Consider the following 23,525-nt stretch of genomic DNA (forward strand, 5'->3'; position numbering starts at 1 on the left):
ATATAAATGTAGTCATATAATATGGGGTCTTCCTTAACTGGCTTCTTTCTCTAAGAATAATACTTTCAAAGTCAATCCATGTTACATAGCATGTGTAAATATTTAATTCCTTTTTATTGCCAGGTAATATCCAATTGCACAGATAGTCCACTTTTTATTTTCCATTGACGGACCTTTGGGTTGTTTCTACATTTTGATTCTTATGGATAAAGCTGACATGGACATCTGTGTACATTTTTGTGTGTGGACTTACGACTTTACTTCTCTCTAGTCTACCTATGAGTAGAATCATCATATTATATAGTGACTTTATAATTTATCATTTTGAGGGACTGCTAAACTGTTTCCCAAAGTGACTGCACTATTTTACTATCCCATCAGGATTGTATAAGGGTTCTCATTCCTCTATACACTTCATAATACTTTTTGTGGTCTGTCTAAGTTTTAGCTACCGTTGTGGATAAGAAGTTACATTTCACTGTGGTTTTGATTTATATTTTCCTATGGACTAATGATGTTGAGCAACTTTTCATGTGCTTATTGGCCACTTGTATATCCTCTTTAGAGAAATGTCTATTCAAATCTTTTACCCATTTAGAAATTGGTTTTATATTATGCATATTTTATTGTTTAATTTGAGAATTGCTCGTATATAAATACAAGTTCCTTATCAAAAATATGATTTTAAAGTATTTCACACACATTTGTGGGTTATCATTTGTCTTATTCTGTTTTGTGCTGCTATCACAGAATATTGAGACTGAGTAATTTACAATGAACAGAAATGAATTGGTTTATGGTTCTAGGGCCTGGAAAGTTCAAGATCGAGAAGATGGCATCTGGTGAGGGCCTTCTTGCTGTGTCATTCCATGGAGGAAGGGCACTGATGGGGCAGAGCAGGTGTGTGTGTGTGTGAGAGAGAGATTGAATTCACCTTTCTGCTGCCTTTTTTGTTTTATCTGGGTCTCGAGCTGATTGGATGGTTCCTGCTGACATTGAGGGTAGATCTTCCCTACTCAGTCCAGTAACTGACATGCCAATCTCCTCTAAAAAACCCTCACAGACCCACCCAGAAATAACTCTTTGCAAGTCTCTAGGTATTCCTTAATGCAGTCAAATTGACACCTAAATTAACAACTAAATCTTTTCACTTTTTTGATAATGTCCTTTTAATTACAAAATCTTTTAATTTGATGATGTACAATTTGTGTATTTTTTTCTTTCATAACTTATACATGTGTCAAATATGTGAAACAATTGCCTAACCTAAGGCCATGGTAACATATTCCTATGATTTCCTTTAAAATTGTTTAGTTTTATTTGTTATATTCAAAACTATGGTCAATTCTTATACAAGGTGATGCATATAATTCTTTATGCCCCACATCAAAAAGAGAAAGAAAAGAGGCCATACTTCATATATATAAACAGAGACTTCCATCTCTTGAACTGGCAGTGTCCATAGTTGAAAAGTCAAAACTGAGCACATACACTACACTGAATCTTTTGTCATGTGACCACTGCTGTCTGGCCAACCATACAAAAAGCTGGGAAGCAAAGAGTTCTTTCCATTTGATTCTAACTTCATCATGAGTCTCATTTATTTTTCTATCAATTAATATTCAATTATAAACTATTATGGGACAGATATGGCAGATTCACTCTTAGCACTGATTCTCACCTTATCTAATGTACTATGGGGGCTGGAAAGCTGAAAGAGCTCTGGGAAGCTAGGATTCTGCATGTGACATACGTTTCTCAGCACAGACACATCTGCATTGTTCTCAGATGTGGAAGTGATCAACATGACACAGGAGCTTCTTGCACAGAACAACTAGCATGAGAGCCTTCTTCCACAGAGCAAGCAGCATCACAGAGGCATCCAGTTATTCAAGGTAACTGATTATTTTTTTCTTTTTATCTTCCAGTCACTAGCATCAGAAGTTCTGAGCATGGACAGTGACACTAGTGATGTCATTAGCTGTATGTTTCTCCTGAGTTGTTGCTGCCTGTATGTTTCTTAGTTGTATAGGATCTAACTGTAGTTCACTGGTTCTTCACTAAATCCTTTTCTGTTCAAGCTAACCCAAGTAAGTTCTACTATTTGCATCTGAGAACCATTATTAACACACTCCGCATTGTCTCCACCCACCCATGCTCACAGCCTAGGCTGGCAGCCTGTTCTTTAATACGCTATCATTGTACAATGCTCCTTAGCTTCCTGGGTTCTGACCTTCATATCTATTCCTACCTCCCTCTACATCATTTTCTTCTGCTGTATAAAATATTATGAGCAAATTCCTCTATGCCCTTAATTCCAGGGCCTAACATTGTTTTATTTCCCAAGTCACTAATTTATGTATCGTGTTCTCTGTCCTTCTAGCTCACTTGACCAAACTAATCCCACTTAATGTTTTAACCATCTTGATACTTTTTCCTTATTATTTTTCTATTTCGTCTTCACTTTTTTCCCTGAGTTCAATTATATGGTCCATTATTTAATAATTTTCTCTTGTTCTTCTGACTTTTTTTGCTTTCTGGGCAGCTGAACATAGCTAGAGAAAATCATCTAAATTAACAAACTAGCACTACTATGAATTGAAGATCCCACACCATAACTAGACCTCCCATATGACTTGCACATTGTTCAATATTTATTTGATAAAATTGCACAACAAATATTCCATACATCCCCACTTAACCAACATCAAACATCCTTGCTACCCTTATCACTGTTAGCAGGTGATCTCCAACTTGTTTTTCACAAGGCATGAAGAAACCCTTTAAAAGGAACAATCAAAATATGTTGACTTATATCGGCAAGGCAACTGGAATTTGATTCCATGCAGTTCTTTCTGTATTCTTATAAAATATGGTTTTTCTGCCTGTATGTACCTTGCTCAAAGAATATTTCAGGAAGGAAGGAAGGGAGGAAGAGAGGATAGAGGGAGGAAGGGAAGGAGGGAGAGAGGGAGGGAGGGAGGAAAGGTTGGAAGGGAGGGAGGAAAGGTTGGAAGGGAGGGAGGAAAGGTTGGAAGGGAGGGAGGAAAGGTTGGAAGGGAGGGAGGGAGGAAAGGTTGGAAGGAAGGGAGGGAGGAAGGGAAGAAAAGCTTCTACACATCTCTCCTTGCATATGTTATAAGATATTCCTAAAAGAGCTCTCCAGGATTTTTGATGTCCATCTCAAGCAGAGAGCACAAATTAAGTAATTCACTGCCCTCTGGCAGGATTGGGGAACTGTTAGTTGCTGTTATTTATTCTTTCCAAGTATTTAATTAGGTAAATGATTTAAGCTTGAACAAGTGTGATCCTGTTTGCTAAAATTCTCAAGGAATTGTGGGATAATCTAGCACTTTGGCTAACAGAGAGGCAAAATATAATGAATCATGTTTCCTCAACTGCCCTCCCATATTGCAGGTGCAGACAGCACACACAGCTGAAGAGGAGTGTTTGTAATAAAAAGAAATCCTCTGTTCATTCTTAGCTATGAGAGCAGAAATTTATAGTGTGAGTACTATGTCCCAATAAGCTTCATAGACAAGCTTCTGTGAAGAAGATACCACTCACAAATATGAGATACCATGAAAATCCCAATTCCCTGATAGAGGTATAACCTTCCTGGCATGTATTTGCTTTATGTCTATTCATGTATCCTTGATAATCTTTGTGTTTCCAGGATTTTTTTAAGTACTCAGACTTTTAAGGTTCTAGGATGTTTTACTGACAGGACATCATTTCAGCAAACATCTTTCCAAGATATTAGAAAACAATTCTATTACCAACAGGCACATCCTATATTAGGCTATCATAAAGGAATTAATACCTTAGAAGCCCAGATTATGGTTTACATCAAACTTTTTCATTTCTTCTATTCAGTTCTCTGGAAATAGATTTTCAAATACTCAGTCAGGCTTATAGGAATGTCTAAATATTAGAAATCCAGATAAAATGTGTACTACATATTCTTAGATGAAGCTGTCTGGAAAACTGAAAGAGCAAGACTCCATTTCTTGGATGTCTCTGGAGGATTCCCTCATTTGACTCTACTTCAGATCATTTATTATTGTAGGTCCATGAAACCATCTTAGTCATGGCAGTCATTTTGATAATAGTCTACCATTAGATGCTTGACTAAGGTGAACAACTTGTCCTAGTTTGCCCAGGGTTTTCCCAGTCTTAAAACAGGAAAGTCCCATATCCTGGAGACAACCCCGGTTTATGCTGGACCCTCTTCATCCCTGAACACCTTGGTTCTATTTTTTTTTTCAGCTATTTCACTGTGTGGATAATTCAGTATCATCATTTCATTTTAGGTATCCCAGGTATCCCAATTCATGTCAATTCCTTTAGGTTCTTAATTAAGGTACTTCTATCCTAATGAGCCTGTATATTACAAGACACTTAAGATGGGTTGCCAGAGAAGTGTGTGAACAATTTGTTGGAAGGGTAGGTAAGCATGGTAATGATAAGTAAGTAAGTAATGATAAGTAAGGTGCTAACCTCCCAACCTGCTGAATTGCTATATACCACTCACTAAAAGAAGAATGTTCCTATAGCATCTTTACCCAAAGTCTTCATTCCAAACCAAAAATACCATACTGGACTTGTCTATTATCACCATCCACCCAAGAGAAATTCAAGAGACAGACAGCTTTATAATGAATCATCCAAGTCTTTGTTTCAGAAAGTCTAAGTTCCAGCCCCTCTCCTTATGCTAACCTCTTTAGCAGCAGATCTACAGCTGGGTGTTTTATCTCCTAAGTATAAACTCATCTCAGTCATATTTCCTGCTATGGGACACCTGCACACCAAATAAACCAAGATCTGGTCCAGAAGTAAGTTGAGGGATGAGGGAGTACAGATAAGTCAAACTTGATAACACATTTAAAGTCTGGAAATAAGTGTGCTGGCACAGAAAAAGAACAATTCATGGGTCATAAAATTGCTTTGGAATTACTCATAATAGGCTTCTTCTTTGCTTTCCCATGTCTTCTGACAATCCTCATTCATTTTCTTATTTTACTTCTCTATTGACCCTATAGCTTGTTAGATCAGTTGAGTAAACATCTGCCTTTCAGATTTTAAATCCAAAATCAGGTCTTGCCTCCCTCTTCAAGCACGTCACCTCTAGGGTTCTATCATTGGTAAAAAGTCAGAGGAATTTCCCTTTCCTCCGTTTTGTAGGCAGCCCTTACCAGAAAATTCTTAGCAACAATCAGGTAATGAGATTTTCAAAGACTATTAAGGCATCAATTAATCATTAGCAACACTATTACATGTACCTGTTAGCCATATTTTACATTCCAATTTATAAGGACAATCACAAGAGTCAAGACAGAAATTTTCATGGCAAAAGAATTTTAAAATAATTTAACGTGAACATAAAAAGGGTCACAAATTATGGTTTTCACACCCCTGTCCCTGAATTTGTTTGATTCTACAAAACAATTTCTGTGCTATACTAATAATTTATGATCATTCACTTATCAATATAGCATTTGTGAAAACTGCGGTGCTAAGCTCATCATTAAAAACTGAAAGCTTACTCTGAATTAAAGTATATTTTCAGCATTACTATTCTCCATCTCAAATGGCAGACATAATAGTAATATCACATCTTATTTATAAAAGTTACACCCCAGTGATTTACCTTGGGAAGATGTTGTGTGAGTATTTAGAGGTGTTTTCCAGCCAAAGATGAAAGATGTAAGTATCCCTGGAATATAGCATACTTTCATTGCACTTTACAGATACTGCATTTTTCAAAAATTGAAGGTTTGTGGCAACTTTTCCTTGAACAAATGTATCAGCGCCATTTTCCTTATAACATGTGCTCACTTTTGGTCTCTTTGTTACATTTTGGTAATTCTCACAATATTTCAAAAGTTTTCATTATTATTATATCTGTTGTGATTACCTGTGATCAATGATATTTGATGTTACTATTGTAATTATTTTGGGGTACCAAGAACTGTGACCATATAAGACAGTGAACGCAATTGATAAATGTTTTGTGTGTTCTGACTGCTCCATCAACTGGCTGTTCCCTGGCTCTCCCTCTCCTCAGGCCTGTTTATTCCTTGAAATACAACAATATTGAAATTAGGCCAATAAATAACCCTAAAATGGACTGTAAGTATTGAAGTGAAAGGAAGAGTCACACATCTCTCACTTTAAATGAAAAGCTAGAAATTATTAAGCTTAGTGAGTAACACATGTTGAAAGCTGAGATAGGGCAAAAGCTAGGCTTCTTGTGCCAGTTATCCAAGATGTGAATGCAAAGAAAAAGTTCTTGAAGGAAATTAAAAGTGGTATTTCAATGAACACATGAGTAATAGGAAAGGGAAACAGCCTTATTGCTGATATGGAGAAAGTTTTAAAGATCTGAATAGAAATTCTAACCAGGCACAACATTCTCTTAAGCCAAAGCCTGATCCAGAGCAAGGTCTTAACACTCTTCAATTTTATGAAGGCTGAGAGAGGTGAAGAGGCTGCAGAGGACAAAATTGGAAGCCAGCAGAGTTTGGTTCATGGGGTTTAAAGAAAGAAGCTATCTCTATAACATAAAAGTGCAAGGTTAAACAGCAAGTGCTGAGGTAGAAACTGCAGCAAATTATCCAGAAAATCATAGGTAAGATCATTGTGAATGTGACTACACTAAACAACAGATTTTCAGTGTAGATCAAACAGCCTTCTATTGGAAGAAGATACCATCTAGAACTTTCATAGCTACAGAGAGCAAGGCCTGGCTGAAAACTTTCAAAAGACAGGCTGACTCTCTTGTTAGAGGCTAAGATAGCTGGTGACTTTAAGTTGAAGCCAATGCTCACTTACAATTCTAAAAATCCTAGGGCTCTAAAGAATTATGGTAAATCTACCCCGTCTGTGCTCAATAAACGGAAGAACAAAGCCTGGATGACAGCACATCTGTTAATAGCATGGTTTACTGGATATTTTAAGACCACTTTCAAGACCTACTGCTTAAAATAATAAGTTCTTTTCAAAATATTACTGCTCATTGACAATGTACCTAGTCACCCAAGAGCTCTGATGGAGAGGTAAAAAGAGATAAGCATTGTTTTCATGCCTGCTAACGCAACAACCATTCTGTAGCCAAGGGATAAAAGAGCAATTTCAAGTTTCGATTATTATTATTTAAGAAATACATTTCAGAAGGCTATAGCTGCCACAGATAGTGATTCCTCTGATGGATCTGGGAGAAGTCAGTTGAAAACCAGGAAAGGATTCACCAGTCTAGATGACCTTAAGAACATAAGTGATTCATGAGAGGAGGTCAAAAATTACCACTAACTGGAGATTGGAAAAAGTTTATTCTAATGCTCATAGATGACTTTCAGGGGTTCATGACATCAGTGCAGGCATTAATTTCAGATTTGGCCAAAATAGCAAGATAACTAGAATTAGAAGTGAAGCCTGAAGGTGTGAATGAATTGCTGCAATTTCATAATAAAACTTGAAGAGAATGAGGTGATTTTCCTTGTGGAAGAGCAAATAAAGTGGCTTCTGTGAGATAGAATCCACCAGTGGTGAAGATGCTATGAACACTTTGAAATGACAACAAATGATTTAGTATATTACATACACTTAGTTGATAAAGCAGTGTCAAGGTTTGAGACAGGTTTTGAAAGTTCTACTTTGGGTAAAATGCTATCAAATGGCATCAGATGCTACAGAGAAATCTTTCATGAAAGGAAGAGTCAATCAATGTGGCAAATCTCATTGTTGTCTTGTTTTAAGAAATTGCCAGACACCCCAACCTTGAGGAACCATCGCCACCCTAACCAGTCAGCAGCCATCCACATTGAGGCAAGACCCTCCACTAGCATAAGGATTATAACTTGCTGAAGGCTCAGAAGATACTTAGCATTTTTCAGCAATAAAATATATTTTAATTAAGGTATGTAAATTTTTTAGACATAGTGCTATTGAATTAATAGACTCCAGCATAGTGTAAAAATAACTTTTATGTGCACTGAGAAAGAAAAAAGATATATCTGTGTAACTCACTTTATTGCCTTATTGGCTTTATTTCTGTGGCCTGGAACCAAATCTGCAATATATCCCAGGGTTGCCTGTATGTGTAACTTGCCCATAGAAGGAAAATTCCTTGTTAATATGGCTTCCTTCTTGAAGGTTAAAAGGGCAGCCAACTTTGGCAAGTGGAGAGCAAATGATGAGACACTGCACGTAGTAGTGCCAGTAGTATTGCCAGGCATTGTTATAAATGCTTTATGCAGTTGGCCTTTCATACACATTTGTTCCACACCTGTAGATTCAACCAACCTCAGATTTTAAATATTAGAAAAAAAAAAAGTAACTATACTATAATAATTAATATAAATAAAATATACATATGACAACAATTTACATAGCATTTATGTTGAATTAGGTATTATAAGTAATCAAGAGATTATTTAAAGTACACGGGAGAATGTATGTAGGTTATAAGTAAAAACTGTGCCATTTCGCATAGGGGACTTGAGCATCCATGGATTTTGATATCTGCAGGGGGGTCCTGGAACCAATCCCCCATAAATATCAAAGGATGACTAGGTATTAGTTTATTTCATCCTTTCAACCATCCTATGGAATCCACATATGATTATTATTCCCCATTTAAAGATGAGGGCAGGGAGACAGATGTTCAACATTTGCTCAAGTACACACAACTAGGATATGGAGAAACCCGGTCTCGATAGCAGTCAGTCTGTCTCCAGTGTTCTTACACTGAACCTCTGTGCTATATGCAGCGCCTACGTGTTGCTCAGAAAGGGGTGGACAACTTGTGTTTCCAGAATCTAAAAGAAGTAGCCGTCAAGTGTCCTGGAGTAGAGCAAGGGAAATTGAATGACACTCTGAATTTGTGATGCTGTAAATTCATGAGTAAATTCTGACTCTGCATATGAGACTTGTTCTCCTCCTGGGAGGTGACAGAATAGGGACAGAGAAAATGAACTTTAGACAAGGGCTGCAGCGCCTATGCTGGTGCTCTTCTTTGTGGTGAGTGCAGAAGAAGAAAGCATTTAAATTTCCCTGATCTAAATGTAAATGTAGGGCTCCTTAATTGTGGGATGGTTGCATGTGTATAATTTTGCCTGGCTCAGAGATTAAGCTCTAATGGGCTTGGAGGAAGAATTGGACAACAACACTTTCTAGTGCGCTTTTGGCAGATGAACTTCTTTCAGAACGTGTTTAGGATTTTGTTATTATAATTGACAAAATATCAACATTAAAAAGGTTCTCAAGTATATCCCATAAGTTGTTGGGGTTCAGAATATCTATGAAAAATAATTCATATTCAATCCATATGATAATTTGGAAATTAACAAACTTCTTTATATGGTAGAGATTCCACAGTGGATTCTGGATTGGAGGAGATAATGTGGACCCCCAAAAACAAATAACCACTAGCGAAGAAGAATTGAGAGTAATCCAGAGCAATGGTCCCGAGCTTTTTTGGCACCAGGGACCAGTTTCATAGAAGACAATTTTTCCATGGAAGGACGGGGGTGGGGTGCAGGGTGGGCACAGTTTCAGGACGAAGCTGTTCCACCTCATATCACCAGGCATTACATTCTCATAAGGAGCACACAGCCTAGACCCCTCACATGTGCAGTTCACAATAGGGTTTGTGCTTATCTAATGCCGCTGCTGATCTGACAGAAGGTGGAGCTCAGGAAGTAGTGCTCCCTTGACCACCGCTCACTTCCTGCTATGTGGTCCAGTTCCTAACAGGCCACGGACCAGTACCAGTCCATGGCCTGGGGCTTGGGGACCCGTGATGCGAGCTGGCTGTGACCTCTCAGCGCAGTCACACCTGCAAGGCTTGTGTGTCTGGGAGAGCCAAAGACGAGACATAGGTGAAAAATGCTATTACTATCCCAATAGCACTGAAAATTTTATTTTAAAGTGGCACTGCTCAATAATAGCCACAGGCCACATTTTTGCTACTTAAATTTAAATAAATAAAACTTGAATAAAATTTTAAGAGTTAGTTTCTCAGTGTCATTAGCCACATTTCAACTGCTCGAGAGCTCCATGTGGCCAGTCCCCACCACATTGCCAGCACAGGTAAACATTCCCATTATTGCAGAATATCCTATCGCACCATATTACTTAAAGAATAATGACTTGTTCACTACATGAAAGAGAACAGGACTGGGGTTACTAGGGGAGGTCAGTACTGGCAGAGCAACTGCATTCAATGAAACCAAAGAAAGAAAGCATCACAAACTAGAAGCAGAAGATTGCAGAGCAGCACCATTTATTCTATGTGGCCCAGTATCTGGTAATCAAGTGCGCAGTGGCTTCAAGGTATGTCCTGGGAAATTGCTGTGATAGGACCTGTTTACCCTCATAATAAGCAAAGCCCGGAATGTCTCAGAGATAGAAAGACAGCTAGATAGTTGTAGATAGGGAATTACCAATGCATGAAGCTCTCTGATGTGACAAATAATAGAAGTAGGCTATTACAATGATTAACTTATTCTGAGTCATACAAATTTACATATTACACATGGATTACACATTTCCTTTTTTAAATAAAAATGTTTCCTTGTTTCTTTCTGATTATATAAATAATTCATGCTTTTTATAAATACTTCAAACAATATAGCAAAATGTAAGAGGAAAGTCAAAATCACTTGAAATTTTCAATTAGTAGACATAACCAGCAATAACCTTTTCATAAGAGAGAAATAAATATATGCATATATACACATACTGTTTTTTATTTTATCTTTAATGAGTTTGCTTTTTGTCTTGGCATTTTTAATATAGCATTTTTTTATCATCTCCTTTTTTTGTGGTGTCTCCTTGCTCTTTCCATTAACCCAAATTCTCTCTTTGTTCATACACTCAAGTGAAAATTTCTACAAAAGTATTTCCCTTCTCTGTGTATTAAATTGAGCTTATATTATATATACATTACTGCAATTTGATTTTCTCACTTAGAATTGTATGATAAAATATTCTCAAGACAACTCATAAACGTTTAACTCATCCTTGCAAAGACTTCACATTTCCGTGGGATGAATGTTCCATAATTTTGTCAACAGCTTCCCTACTTACTAGTGCTTTAGCTCATTTCTAGATTTATCCTCATAAAATTGTATTGTAGCATTAGTGTTAGTGACCCCTGTCCTAGATTTTTACCATACCAATAAATAAATGCAAATAAACCTGTAGATTTCCTGGAATCTTCTTCTTGTGCTACAGAAGTCTTTGTTTGTGATATAAACATATATATATGATATAAATATCAAATAAAATTGCCATATTATATTCCAAAAAAAGCTCTACGAAATCATCTTTCACCAGTTATGTACACATGTGTGCGTTCATCCTTTGTACCTATTGGTGCCAGTTCTGATTATTATTTTATTTTTGGTAACCTGTACAGAGTTACCCTGTTATTCTTTTAATACAATTAAAAAATGTCTACTAATGAGTCCCACAATATTTTTGTGTTTAGTGTGTATTTGGTTGTCTCTTCCATATGTGATCTGTCAAAGACCCTCTGCAAACTTTTCTATAAGGCTTTCTTTCTCATATGAACATGTAGGAACTCTTTGCAGTAGGGTTGTGGTAGTGAACAACTCCTGTGAGCCTAACCCTGCTTCTATTCACATTACAGTCTCTAGGGGTGACATAAAACACAATGTAATTTATATCCACTGAAATCATGTCATGAAATAAGGTAGCACTAATGAATATGAGAGATAATATAAATATTGTACATATGTCAAGTATGTGCATTGTAAATACTTTCCCAATCTATAGTTTTCCTTTGACTATACTTATAATGTGTCTTGCCTATAATTTTATGTTTAATAGAACAAAATTTTGATAGTTTCATTATAGCCAACAATTTTCTTTTTTTTCTTTTTTTTTTTTTTTTTTTTTTTGAGACGGAGCCTTGCTCTGGAACCAGGCTAGAGTGCAGTGACATGATCTCAGCTCACTGCAAGCTCCGCCTCCCGGGTTCACACCATTCTTCTGCCTCAGCCTCCTGAGTAGCTGGGACTACAGGCACCTGCCACCATGCCCAGCTAATTTTTTGTATTTTTAGTAGAGACGGGGTTTCACCATGTTAGCCAGGATAGTCTTGATCTCCTGACCTCATGATCTGCCCGCCTGGGCCTCTCAAAGTGCTGGGATTACAGGTGTAAGCAACGGCGCCAGGCCTTCCTAACATGTTTTAAGAGATTCCCTAATCTCTAGTTTATTTGTTTGGTCTCCTAAAATTTCCCAACATTTCTGTGATTTTATTTTATATTGAAATGCTTAATTTACCTGCAATATGTTTTCATATGATGTAGAGTAGGCTTTTATATAAATTTCTTTCAAACAAATAGTCACTTGTGCCAGCCACAAGTATTAAATTAGCCAATATTTTCCTGCCTAATTGCAATACCTTCTTTTTCACATATTGAAATTTATTGATTCTGAAATCTATTTCTGAACTCTGTTCCCTCCACTCACCTTTGGCTAAGTCTATGCCAACAGCATAGTGACATGATTACTGGGGTTTGTATTTTTTTCACACATGGTAAGGCATATCTCTGCTCAACAGTCTTCTATTTGCATAAATTACATTGTTAATACTAGATATTTACTCTTCAACACAAACTCAACAGCTTACTGTGTCAATTTGAAACAGACTATTTAGATTATAATTAGAATTTAAAGTGTGTATTAATTTTTCTTGTTTTTATTTATATTGAGATCTTGATATTTCCTAGGCTTTTTTCCCTTTTACATTTATTCAATTTTAATTCAGTCATATCTTATTTACACAATTTACTTATTTTATACATCTTAAGTTTAAGGTGAAAAAATGTAATATGATAAACAGAGCTTTCTTAATATTAAGAATCACTATACATTGAAAAAAGTTTAAAAGAGTTACAAGAATAAGTTGAAGACTATATTTCAATACATAATTTTGTAAAAGACTAACATACAAAATATATAAAACTAAAAGAAGAAAAAGTCATCCAAATTTACAAAAAAAAAGTGGGGAAATTCAAGTACAAAATAAGGACAGAAAAATACTTCCAGTACCCCTGAGAGTTCCCTGTGCTTGCTATAAATAAATATCCTGAAAGACATCACACTTCTACTTCTATCAACATAGATTAGTTCTACCTGCTTTTGAACTTAACATAAGCTGAATCATCAGTTTGTCCTCTTTTTGTCTCTGTATTCTTTCTTTCAGCATTGGGTTTCTGATGGGTGCATAGTCACTCATAACCACTAATGGGACTATTGAGAATGCTCAGTTCTCTTTGTTCTCCTGTAGTCCTCTTTGTCTCTTTTCTTTGAGTGCATTCGAAATTTACTGTTTACTTTTGGTGTATCTGGGTGTGAATACATATGTGTGTGGGACAGTGGGGGTATTTATCCTCTTTGAGTATTATGAATCTGTGATTTGACATCTTTCATTGCTTTCCAAAAATTTTCAGCTATTTTCTCTTCAAACATTTCTTCTGTCCCATTCTCTCTTTCTACTCCTTCTGGAACTATACTCATGGTATATTAGACCATTGATATTGTCCCCCAGCTCTTGGCTGTTCAGGTCATTTTTTTACCTTCTTTTACCATCTTTCTTTGTTAGTTTGAATGATTACTATTAACTATTTTTGACATCACTGATATTTTATTGAAGGAATTCTTAAATTCTGATATTACTATTTTTATTTCTTGCCTTTTCCATTTAACAATTGCTTATAGTTTCCATTTTCTGTTTATAATTCTCTTTTCAATATATGTGATTTTCTTTCCTTCCAAATATTCTGCTTAGTTGTTTAATTAAAAAAAAAAGTCTATGTTTGTGTTAGTGTGTGTGTGTGTGTGTGTACATTTCTACTGCTCCTGTTTCCTCAATTACTCCTATTTTTATTGAAGTTTTCACCTCATTCCTCTATGAGCTATATTTCAGTTTTGCATCTTGTGATTGAAATTCTTTTGTTGGCCTATCTATGGTAGGTTGAATAATGTCCCCCAAAGATATCCACATCCTAATCCCAGGAAACTGTGAATGTTGCCTTACATGCAAAAGAGACTTTGCATATATGATTAAGTTCAAGATCCTGGGTCATCTGAGTATGCCTGATGATTAGTAAAGTTCCTTATAGGAAGGATGCAGGAAGAGTTAGTCAGGGATGGTGATGTGAAAATAGAAGCATAGGGAGAGAAGGTGGTGTGAGAACAGAAGCAAAGAGGTCGGGGTGGAAGGGAGAGAGGGAGAGACAGAAAGAGAAAGAGAGACTAGTGGGTGCTCCATGGCTGGTTTTGAAAATGGAGGAGGATGTCATGAGTCAAAAAACGCAGGTGGCATCAAGAAGTTGGAAAGAGCAAGGAAACAGATTCTACCCTAGAGGCTCTGGAAGTGTAGCTCTGCTCTCTTCTTGGTTTTAGCCCTCTAAGAGCCATTTCAGACTTCTAAGTTTTAGAACCATAAAAGGATAACATTGGGTTGTTTTATCATATAGTTCATGGTAATTTGTTCCAGAAGCCATAGGAAACTGACACACGGCCTTTTAAACATGCAGCAATTTTCTTTTTTTCTCAAGGCATGGGGGCTTAGGTGTGGATTTGTGTTTACATTGAGGGTCAGCAGTCACAAAGGTGATAAAGAATGATGTGAAGTAGGTAAGACATCAATCCATGTTTGGGACAACTGATGAAAGGGGCTCTGCATGTGCCCTCTGCACATCTTCAGTCTCAAGTGATACAGTAATCTGCCCATGGTTCCACTATTTTTTATTTTCTTGATAATAGGAGAAGCTCAACATGCTAACCTGGGGCCAATACTGATCTTCCCTGTGGGTTTTTGAAAGTCTCTGCTGTATAAACCCCGCCAAGAATCTGCAAATTACTAGGTGTTGACCTTGATCTTTGATTCAGTTCTTTACATGTTTGCCCAACTGTCAGGAGAAGCTGCCTCAAGCCAGTTTTCTTTTGGGATCCCCATAATATTCCAGACCTCATTTCAGACGGTTATGCGTTACTTGTAGCAGCTCAGACGAAGCAAATTACTTGGAATTGGGATTAGAAGAGAAGCAATATTGGTTTTTGTAGTAAAGCAAATTTTAATGTTGATAAAATGATAAAATAATAACTAAATCAGGAAATAATAGGATGTGTATAGAAAGTCAGATCAATTTAACCAACCAGAAATCCAGAAGCAGGCAAAATTCATAAGATAATTTAAGGGACATTTCAAACCAGTGGGAAAATTCCAGGGGAAAAAAATAAGTTTGATCCTTAATGCCACCTTGTACCATAAAAACTAAATATTTGAATATAAAAGAAATGAATCTTACAAAATGTGACAGGAATTTTGGGAAAATAATATAAAATGTTAGGACAAAGAAAGGTTCTCTATGTGTAATACAATATTCAAAGGCCAGAAAAGAAAACAACGATAAGTTTGACTAGGTTTTTAATAACAAACATGCAAGGCAAAGAAGTCACCATAATCCAAGTCTAATATATAAAAAGCTTTCACATATTACTAGAAAGAAACTAACAGTATAACCAAAAAATGAGCAATGGATATGAAATGACAGCTCACAATATGAGCACCACAAATGAATTTTAAATGATGAAAAATGAACAAGCTAACGCTAATAAAATACATTAATATTAAATTACAATAAATATCCTTTTTACCTATGAGATTGTCAATGATTTTTTAAAAGTTGGTAATGCCTGTTTTGGCTACTGTATGTAGCACAGTCATCCTCAACATCTCTGATGAGTTTCCAAATGTGTGATACCAACAGTTAGGAAGTTAAGATGTATTCATCTTTGTATTTACAACGTTCAAAGCATTTCATGACACAGTACAAGAATAATTTATGCTTAAATAATGAACAAATTCGACTAGAAATCATCTTGCTAAGAATGTTTACTATCCTTTATTTACTAAGGGAGAAACTACTGTACACTTACAGAAAATTAATGAACAATTGAAACAATAGCTGTGCCAATTAACTCTTAATCAAAAATTTAATTAATTATACACAGCTATTCTGGAGAATTCTAGCTAATCCAGACACTACTGTAGCTACCCTTTTGTTTTGGAAAAATATCACATCAAATTACTTCAATGCAAAATGTAATTTTTGTAATTATTCAGTATTCTGACAAAGTGATTTTGTTTTCTTCAATGTAGACATTTTTTCTGCTAGCCATGCATCTTCAGAATTGTACAGATAGTCACACCCACCATCAGCAAGGCATACCAACTAACAAATAGATTGTAAACAATACAGTGTGGTCAGCATATCACAAATTTATTGGAACTATAATTATTTATTTACTCGAAGAAAGTCTTCTCTTTTCATGATCACCATGAAACTCTAGTAAATTATACCAGTAAATAATATCTGAAATTCTCAAGTATTTAAAAAGTCAATATATTGACATCTGTAGAACAGAATTTTAATCAATATTACAGTATATTAATACATATAATTAAGTATTGTTAAAAGATACTTTTTCACGAGATGAGCATATAAAAATAATCAAGTAAAAACTTAAATTCTTGGACTAACAAGTGGATGAATTTAATAAAAAAAACTTTTAAGAATATTTTACTTTTCAAATGTTTTTCTTCACTGTGAACATTAGTTTCAATTAAAATTTTGAATATATATTATAAAAACACAATAAGGGAAGATTGTGAATTTCTACAACTTTAATATACTTGTAAAAATATCTTTCCAATATAAAGTCCAACCTTCAATTTTATATATATATATATATATATATATATATATATATATATATATATATCTCCATATTAATGGAAAAATCCTGGACATTCAGATGTAATTAAAATCAGTTGAAGGAATTATAGACTATTTTGTTTCTAATTCACTGAAATTAAAAATAACAATAGTGATATGAAGGCATTTATTTATTGTATGGTAGATATGCTCTTACGAAAAACAGTGAGAGAATATATGGCATATTAAGATTTCTTTCTAAATATTATAATAGTAATAACAGAAAATGAATAAACGATCTTCTGTCTTAATGAATCCATTTGATAGGCAAACACCTGCATTACATGCAAAACACTTCTGTCATTGATATGCTTATCATTTTCTCCTGAATGACCTTGAAGCTTAATGAAATTCACATGAAAGTTTTACTATGCATGTTTAAAGAAAGCAGTTAAAAAGACTCAGATAGCTGTAAAAAATCGAATCTCATTTTATTAAAAAAAAATCCTCTGTTCTCATTTACTGAAAAAGTAAACTGCTTCAATTCAAAAGCAGTTTACAAGCAACTTTCATGGTGCATCTTTGTTGTCACATGGCAATGTCCCCTAGATTGACAAGTGGGGCAATGGGCCTTGAGGACTGATTTCTAAGGATGTTAAGAGCATGAACCTCATGATTTTTAAATATTTTCTTAAATACATGCTTCAAAACAAAGTCAAACATTGAACCGACAATTTAAGAAAGAAGGTCTCAGTGTTGACAATAGGAAACACTATAAAGAACATTCATCTAGCTTCCTGTTTACATTTGACAAAAGTAGAGGTACACAGTTGTAGAACAATGTGAAATGCCTGGGCTCTGTTCAGCAAGGTAAATCTACATAAAGTCACTAGCGATTAAGATAGAAGGAATCTTTAGAGTGCCATATGCTGACATTTGGAAAATTTAAATGACATGTGTTAAATCTATTAATATAGGAAACTTTCTGTGAGCTTTTAGAACATTTACAGACTTCTTGATTTGTGATTTCCCTATATAACATAAAAACATGATTTCTTTGGGTTAGTAAAAGCTTTAGGCACAACAATATACAGAAGATAGGTTTTCACTGACTTTGCAGCCTACCTACCCCCGCCCTTAGGCAACTCTCCTGGGGCACCATTTCCAGTTATAATTCTCATCAAGAGATGAGACCATTTTCTTTCTAACAAGAATAATCATATTTATTCAGAAAAGCAAGCTGCAAGTGTAGACCTGAATTTTGCCTTTTATCCTCTCCTGAAAATACAGAAAATGCAAACAAAGAGAATTGTGACCTTACATTAATCAGGTGCTATTCATTGCACAACACAGAACATCTCTAGAATCTTTTTATATGATTTATCTACTTGTGATACTAGAAGTGTTAGAATCCACAGGACTTCTTATGTTTCATGATGCATAGTGTAGAAAATGCATACAGCATTGCTGTGCTTAGCCATATTGGAGCCTGAGGCAAAGACAAAATCAGTAATACTGATCTATCTGTATTTAAAATTTGGATGTTTTGTTCATCACGGTTTTTGAATTAATTCTTGTTTTTAAAAATGTATTGCATTAAAAATAGATAAATTGAATGACATCAAAATAAAAACTTTTGTGCATCAAAGAACTCAAATAATAAAGTGAAACAGCAAACATGAAATGTGAGAAAATATTTGAAACTCATATATCTGATAAAGGGTTAATATCCAGTATATATTTAAAAACTCCTCCATCTCAAAAGCAAACAAACAAAAAAAAACAAACAACCCAATTAAAATATGGGCCAAGAAATTGAACAGACATTTCTCCAAAGAGGATATTATCCAAATGGCCAATAAGGACATGAAAGGATGCTCAACCGTACTATTATTAGAGAAACGCAAATTAAAACCACAATGAGATACCACTTCATACCCATTAGAATGGTTAAAATCAAACAGAAAATAACAAATGACACTGAGAATGTAGAGAAACTGGAACTCTTGTGCCCTGCTAGTGGCAAAGCAGGGCCACTAAGCAGTACAGCCTCTATAGAAAACAGTATGGTGCTTCCTCAAAAATTAAACAGAATTACCGTATGACCCAGCAACTCCACTTTGAGTTTATACCCAAAAAAACTGAAAGCAGGGACTTGAACAAATATTTGTACACTCAAGTTCATAGCAGCATTATTCACAATAGCCAAAATGTGGAATCCATCCAAGTGTCCATCAGTGGGTAAATGGATAAACAAAATGTGGTATATACATCCAAGCAAACATTATTCAGCCTTAGGGGAAAAAAAGGAAATTCTAATATATGCTACAGTATGGATGAACCTTGAAGACATTTTACTATGTGAAAACAAGATAGTCACAAAATGACAAATACCATATGATTATACTTAAATGAGTTTCCTAGGGTAGTTAAATTCATAGATACAGTGGAATAGTGGGGGTTGGGGGCTAGAAGAAGGAATGAATGGGGGCAAACTGTTTAAACTATGCAGAGTTTCAGTTTGGGAAGATGAAAATGTCTAGAGATGGATGGTGGTAATAGTTGCACAATAACGTGAATTACTTAATGCCACTGAACTGTAGACTTTAAAATGGATAAAACAGTAACATGTATGTTATGAATATTTTGCCACAATTTAGAAAATATTGCATGTAAATATTACCCAACTCAATTATTGGCGCTACCTCTCCTTCAACTCACTTAAAGTTTCTGCCTGAGAGCGCTTTACTAACTTCACCCTTGCCCTGGCCCTGGAAAATTTCCGTGTTTGTTTGGCTCATAGATGCTATGATCTGAATGTTTGTGTCCCCCCAGCCCCAAATTCATAAGTTGAAACCTAATCCCCAATGCAGTCTTGAGATGATTAGGTCATGAGGGCAGAGTCCTCCTAAAAGGGATTGGTGCCATTATAAAAGGGGCCTGAGGGAGCTTGTTTCCTCCCTCTACCCTGTCAGGACGCAGTAAAAAGGCGCTGTCTAGGAGGAACAGGTCCTCCCTGGGCACTGAATCTGCTGGTGTCTTGATCTTGGACTTCTTAGCCTCTAGAATGGTAACAAATAATTTTCTTACCCAATCTACAGCATCTTGTTATTATAGCAGTCTGAGTGGACTAAGACAATAGAATACAGCATAAAATAACATGTTATTTTCTTTCTTTCCCCTTCTTCCCACCCTCAAACTCCTGGTGTTTGTTCTTTTATAAGATAGATTAAAATGTACTTAAATTACAAGCTGAGAACCCTATGTTGGGCTCTGGGTAACAGGGATGCACTTGTGAGATTTCAATTCTTTATCGAGTTTGATTTCTCTATTCATCTCTCCTTCACAGCTTTCAAAATCTTAGTCTTAAAATTATTGTAGTAGAAACAAATATTAAAAGTAATTTTTTGAAAGGTTATCTCAAAAGCTCTGAGAAACTTCACCTTTTACAAAGACATTGGTTAGCTCTTGGCATGATTAATGTTAGCATGTTTGATCCCTCTATCAACGAAGGAGAACATTTTGAAATTGGCTTTATTTTTTGCTAAATAAAATATCACCACATATAAGGGAGAAATAATGTTTAAACAATATTTTGATAAATATATTATTTAAAATGCATGCGAGGAACTCCATATCAAAAAGAGAAAATAAAAATTAACTAACGTTTCAAAGTATACAGATCCTTCATTTTATGTTTGAATATTCATGAATTTATCAGTGTGTAAACTGCATTTGAGAGTACAGGACTTTTGTAGTATCCTCAGTGAAAATGATACCACTAACTCCCTGAATTGTAAAATCAAGGCTATCTCAAATGATTTAAACTTAAGGTTTTCACTCATGCTTAATGCCAAAATATTCCTAACTATAACGTTCACACTAATCCAATTTTTAAATGCAGCTATCAAAAAACAAGTTGCAATTTATACAGCACAAAGTCTCTCTTCTTACCTTGACAGTAGCTTCATAGACCATAGATCTTCAAAAAACACCAAGGGTTTTCATAATAATGGTGAAGAAAGAATCAACTTGGATAAAATTAAGTAGTTTGTCTTTTTTTTTTTATGCTACCATATCCCAATTGTCTAGCATTCCACTATCCAGAATACAGCCTGCCTGAAATGTATTGATTTTTCCTTCCTATATTCATTTAACAAGTATGTACTTTTGACAACTACTCTGTGTCAGGCACTGCCCTGAATGCTGAAGATACAATCAAAAATCCCCTCATGGAAATATTCCAGTGCTGGAGAAAATATACCCATTAAATACAATATCTCAGACCTATGGAATTACAAGTAGTCTGGTATAATCTATTGGAAAACTGTAAGTGTCATGAAAACGAATATAGGGTCCCAGAACCAATCACAGAAGTGTTTGTTATCTTAGGATATGCCTTTACCTGGAGCTTGGAGATGAATAAGAGTTACCTTAGCTGAATAGTGGAGGAAATTGGTGCGGTCTTAGCACAGGGAACAGGATTTGCAAGGATCCTGCATTGGAAGGAAGAAAATAAGAAAGAATCAAATGAGGCCCTTTCGTGGGATAGGAAGGAAGAGATTGGTGACAGTCACACTTGGCACACAGATTCTATTTGTCTTCACACAGATAAAGGAAAATGGTGCTGTCCCTCTGGCAAATTAACTTTTTCACTGCCCAGAATTTCTACAACCTTAAATTCCCTAACAGCTATTCTACTGCCCGTCTTTCTCCCTGACTTCAGATATAATTGAAGAGCTTGTCTAAAGTCTTCCTGTCTTTGTTCCAATGTCCTGAATGTACATACTGGATATGTCAGATGTAGGAAAAAAAAAAAGCTGAGATGGGGATGGTGGTGGAGGGTATACTCTAACAAGCAAAGTGAACATAGGAGAGTTAGAAAATCTATGTTTTATAAAGTGCAAATATGTATCAAAAATGAGTATATTATGTTAGTGATTTTTTTTTTAGATTCACCATAATGATAAATGCTGAAGAATTTGGAGAAGCAAGAGACGAAACACATTACAGATCAAGAACATCTTTTTTTTGTTTTGTTTTTTGTTTGTTTGTTTTTGAGACGGAGTCTCACTCTGTCCCCCAGGCTGGACTGCAGTGGCGTGATCTCGGCTCACTGCAACCCGAGTAACTGGGACTACAGGCGCCGGCCACCAGGACCAGCTAATTTTTTTTGTATTTTTAGTAGAGACGGGGTTTCACCGTGTTAGCCAGAATGATCTCAATCTCCTGATCTCGTGATTCGCCCTCCTCAGCCTCCCAAAGTGCTGGGATTACAGGCTTGAGCCATCGTGCCCAGCCAAGAACACCTTTTTAAATGATTTTTTTTTTGGTAGTCATTTTCTAACATGCAAATGGTTTAGTATTAACCCTAGGTATTCAAAATTGCAATGCTTACATATTTTTTACCAGCAGGGACAAATAATACAGATTTTTTATTTTTATTTTTGAGCTTCAGTTTCCGTATGTGTAACCTAGATGTACACACTGCAGTGCCTTCGGTTAGATGTTGATAATATGTCTGCATACACATACATATGTACACGCAAACACAAATAAATAGATCACCGGTTGCAAATTACAAGTAGGGACTCTGGACAAGATGGAGTTATGTGACTTGCCAACGTGCATTCATAAATTTTAAAAAATTGAACTAAAATTATTGTACCATATACATTCATGACTCAGTGTGCCTTTTATGAAAAAGTGGGAAAAGTGAAGTTCTTGACTGTGGAAGTGAGAATTATTGGTTTGGTTTCACTCTCCTGTATGACGTAGCTCTATCAGTGGTAACACAAGCAACTTAACTGTTTAGGCAAATTTTCACAAATGCAGGATATTAAGCAGGGTTTAAGAGGGATTTTCTGATGACTGCTGATGTTCTCGGCCAGAAATCAAGGGATTCTCATACTTTTCTTTCTCTCCATGTTTCTTATCTTCTTATCGTGCCCCTCTTCTACCACCATTGCAGCTTCCTTCCCTTACAGTCACAACTTTCATCCCTCTGTCCCCTGCAGAACCTTTCTATGTCCTTTTATTTTCCATCCCTTTAGTAAGAAATTAAATCATATTTTTAAATAAATTTAATCAATTCAATGCAGTTATACATTTTTATATTCTACATAAAGATAGTATATTTTTGGTATTTCTGACAATAACCTCTGAAAACATTAAGTTATCCCTTACTACCTATGTTTAATATCATTTTCCTTCTGATTCAGTGACCTTAACAAAGAAATAGGCTATCCACCCTGTTTATGTATTCGTAATTTTAATTCATCCTACACATATTTTTAAATTTCTATAAATCAGGCCTTAGGCTGTGGGTACAAACATAAACACAATCATTGAAACAGATGATGTTTCCAGAAAATAGACATTATACAATATTCAGTTCTTTACTGTGATGATGAAATCAATTCCTGGTTTCATCTTTTCTCCATCTAATAACTGTGACAATGATGTTTGCTGCATCTAGAGTCAGTATCATTCCCAGCATCAAATGTGTGTTTCTCTAGTAAGAGTGAATACAGCCATCATAATGTGGATTGCAAAACTCAGTGAACACTGCTACCTCTGGACACTGGAGAAGAGAAGCATATTCGGTGCAAGTCTGTGGGGAAATGGGGAGGAGGGACAAGGAGAACAGTTGCATTCCCTAAGAGAAAATTAGAAAAAGTATGCTGTTTTAAGAGTTGTTCAAACTATGGTGGTGGGGTGGGGAATACGTGTGTGTATGTGTGTGTGTATATTATATATATACAT

Source organism: Pongo abelii, chromosome 3 (genome assembly GCF_028885655.2).
Source record: "Pongo abelii isolate AG06213 chromosome 3, NHGRI_mPonAbe1-v2.0_pri, whole genome shotgun sequence".
Taxonomy (NCBI): Eukaryota; Metazoa; Chordata; class Mammalia; order Primates; family Hominidae; genus Pongo; species Pongo abelii.